The sequence below is a fragment of the Coffea arabica genome, chromosome 6c (assembly GCF_036785885.1).
Source record: "Coffea arabica cultivar ET-39 chromosome 6c, Coffea Arabica ET-39 HiFi, whole genome shotgun sequence".
Lineage (NCBI taxonomy): Eukaryota > Viridiplantae > Streptophyta > Magnoliopsida > Gentianales > Rubiaceae > Coffea > Coffea arabica.
This window is the reverse complement of record NC_092320.1, coordinates 19,058,287-19,062,645: the sequence shown is the minus strand read 5'-3', so window position 1 is coordinate 19,062,645 and position 4,359 is coordinate 19,058,287.

Genomic DNA, 4,359 nt, shown 5'->3' with positions numbered 1-4,359 from the left:
CTGGCTAAACGTGTCCAACTGAGCAGTTGCTAGTGCCTCCTGGATCTCCATATTCAAGTCTTGGATAAAGCGACGAATTCGCTTTTGCTCCGTTAGCACCAACTCCGGAGCAAAGCGGGAAAGTTTTGTAAACTGGGTCTCGTACTCCGCTACACTAGATGCACCCTTGACGCAGGCGAATAAAATCATCTTCCCGTTTCTCTTGCACAATGGGCGGCAGATATTTTTCATTAAATTCTCGCGTAAAATTAACCCATGTCCAGGGGGTCTGTTCCCGCTCCCACTTGGCTCTAATCACATTCCACCAGGCTCGGACGGCCCCTTCAAACTGAAAAACAGCAAAAGATATCTGCCGCTCTTCCAAATACCTAAGCACGGCAAATATATCTAACATACGGTCCATCTAACCCTCTGCAAGGTCAGGATTAGGTCCACCTATAAACTTTGAAAGTGCAAATTTTTGTAACCGTTCTAAAGCACGGTCCTCTCCTTCGTGATTGCCTGGATTATTTTCAGGGTTTCCTATAGTATTCCCATGGCCCTAATCTTGTTGGTCAACCATACGTTCTAACAGGTCAGCCATCCAACTACTTGATCTGGCTCATGTTCATGTTCCCTTTCAAGGTTTCGTCCTCGCCCTCTATCCCTACCTCGAGTACTGGAGGCCATTTAAGTGCGAAAGTCTATAAATCCAAACATAACGTGTGCTTAGTATTCAAACTAGAAACAAAATAAAACATAAAGCAAATGCACAAAAGGCACGCAAGGGATAAGTGCAAAAGATAATATTCAAATATACATATTTATTTACAAAGCCACACCAAAAGCTATACAATTTAGCCGACATCCAGCCGGTACAAAACCCCTTTATATACATGAGCATTCGGGCTCCAAAAATCTAGTTAGCCAACAGATAACCAAAGAACCAGCTATACTGGTTAGAACAAAACATGTCAGATGGGCAAAAGAGAATTCAAATAACGGCCCTACGCGCCTCCCCTAAGGCCCCAATCCCCAACGGAACCTAGAGTATCAACCTCGCCTATCAGCTCTGGGCCGGTAGCTCGTGGGGGTGCCTCCGCGGCCATATCGAGTAGGACTTCACAGTCCAACGTAATACTGCGAACCCACTCCCTAAGCTGCCTCTTCATAGCGAAGAGGTGCTGGTGTGCGTTTCGGAGGCCCCGCTCCAAGTCCCTAACACGCATAGCTTGCCCGTGGGCAATCTTTCGAGTCTCCTCTAACTGTCGAGCCAAGTGATCGCAAGCCTTCCTTAGGCGGCATCGCTCGTCGTCCACTGCCAAGACGACCTCATCAGGGTAGCCGTACGTATAGTAACACTGGCAGGGTCGGTGCAACACCTTACCAAAGAGAGAATACAAAATGTAGGGCTCTACAGACCTCTTCCGATATCGGATCACCCGCTTACGTAACACCCGATCCTCCGGACCCCTCGCACTTGGAGACCTCGGTCCCGGTCCCACGCCGCTGGGTTCCGCACCACTAGAATTGCCCGGATCCATACCTAGAAACATTAATTCATTAGTTCACCGGCATTTCAGTTTAAAATAGATCATTCAGTTTAAAAGAATCAAATATGCCTATTGCCTATCACGTGTGTCCCACATGTCCAAATCCTCTAATCTAGGCGATCTGATACCACCTGTGACGTCCTCACTACTTCCAAGGACGAACCCGAGGGTATCGGCGGGACGCCTGCCTAACTCACGCCAGGACTCAAAATTTCAAATAACAAAACTAAATAAACCAAAGAGTACTACTCCCAATATATTCAATCCCAAAAAAAAAAATTCTATTTACATCCTCAAAAGTAGCTACTCAGACTACTATATTACATTATGATAACAACTAGCAGAAAGTAGACCCTAAGAAGGGTCCTTATACAAATCACCAAAACAAAAACAACCATCTTAATTGTCCAACTATTACAAGCGACCTAACTATACTAGTGAATGCGACAAGGAGTTCCCCACATCGTCCCCTGTCAAGGAAAGCAAAGGAAACGGGGTAAGTTAGAAACTTAGTAAGTAAATAGGGGTAAAAGCATAAATTGCATATTGATGAACAATTATATCACAAAGATGTCAAATCAAAGGTACCAAGTAACAATCACAAATTAAGGATACAGGTTGGCTCCAAAGCCAAGTCATTGGTCATGCGTGACCTCCTGCCGACACTCCGTCGACCACATATAAGGTCCATAGAACTCCACTTGTACTCCCACCTAATACCTTATCACACTCACTGGCAAGTCACCTCACAAACTTGCTCGAGCGAACGAAATCACAAACTTGAGCTTGAGTCACAAGCTTGGGTCACAAACTTGGTTCACCAATGCAACATACAAACTTGGTGACCTCAAGACTAAGTTGGACTAGATTCGACCAAGCCCCGGCCGGCTCGAATAGTCCGTCTAGGTCTTGAGATCGGCCCACAACTTCACCGTATTTCACAAATTTACGAAAGTCACCCCGAGCTTTAAGCTAAAGGGGTTCAGCACAAAAATAATTCATGTATACACATCTCATGAATAAACATAGAGGTTGAGTGTGATAAAGTACACTCTCGCCTAATTCCCCCTTTTGTTCACATCAAAACACATAAGCAATTTAAACACATAAACGGCTTGAATACTTACTCCAATGGTACGTATAGCAAAAAAATGCAAGGATCACGTCACGTTTACAGCTAGTAGGTCCCACCAGCACCGTCTAACCCGTCACCGTCTGAAATAGAAGATTGCATCACAATATATCACAAACGGCCACTAACATGCATAACTCAAGTAAAACGGCAAAATTGACACATGCAAGTGCGGAAACGACACACGGAAATGGAGACGGACATGGAAACGGAAACGAAAACGGCCAGATTTGCCATCCCAAACCGTTTTGATCAAACGTTAGGCTAGGAATGTCGGATCTAAGTGAGTAAGACACCGTTTTGAAGCTAAGAGGAAGGGCTACAACTTTTATTTAGACATCTCAACCCAGATCCCAATAGATATTGGTCAAAACTGCATAAAATAGTTCCAGTCATTTCATTTCGGGTTACCAAACAGGCCCTATTTGAAAGATCGTAACTCACGACTCAGAAATCGAAATTAATAAATTCCAAAGGCATTAGAAAGCTCATTCATAACGCTATAACTTTCATGTTTGGACCAAAAGCTGAATCAATACGGAGCATGGGAAAAAAGGGGTTCAAACGTCCCTGTCAGAACTGTCCAAATTCGAAGGCAGTTCTGACAACCGATCTTGTTTTGGTTATAACTGAAGCTACGGAACTCGGTTTTGGATGCACTTTATACCATTTAGAAGCTAAAACCAAGATCTAAAACTCTTATGAAGAGGTCAACACCCCGTTCACACGTTATCAAAATGGACAGAGCATGGTCAGAAGCAGAATTCAAAAACGTAACACAATCCAGTGTACAAAATAGGTGCAAGTATTTTGGCTATAACTCAGGCTACACTGATCCGTTTTACCTGCAATTTTGCAAGCATATTTAGAACTTAAGAGGCTACAACTTTAATGTTTTAAGAAACTTTTAAATCAATACGTAGTACCAAGAAAAATGGAGCTCAAGTTCAGGTGCTGGGCTGCCCTGTTTACCCGTTTTGCCGATTTCAAATGTCGCAAATGCATGGTTCATTTCTATGGTTCTTATACATGATTTTCAACCAAATTCATACCAAATAAACACACATATACTAACTTCTAAATGACCTACAAATGGTCTGAAACTTCCCCTCTAAGTCACTACAAAATTACCTAAAACTAACCATAATCCCTAACCTAACTTTATATGCATCATTAAACTTAATCTATCAACCTTCTAACCAAACCCTAACTCACTAAACATTAGCCAAGCTGAACTAACCTAAGGAAGCCTAGGGTTTCTTAACCCAAATCAGTTTTTACCATTCACTCACAAACCCAATGAAACCAATCATCAAACACAACCACTACAAGTTCAATAACACATGATTAAAGCTAACCAACATGTTTAGCATGAAACCCTAATTAGGATTCATATGGCCGAACCTCAAGGCCTCATTCTTCACTAAATTAATCCATAAAATCAAGTGATAAACATAAGAGACACCATAATCAATCACAACTAACAACCATTATCATCATTTCCACTATCCCAAGCATCATAAACCACACTTAGCTTTGCATAGGAACTTTCTTACATCAAGATGACTAATGAACTCAACCCAACTCCAAGATGGATTCTTTATGCTTCAAGATAAAGATCTATAACAGAAATTTGGTTGAACTTTGCAAACTTCCTTTGGTTTTTTCTCTTCCTTCTCCACGGCTCCACCTCTC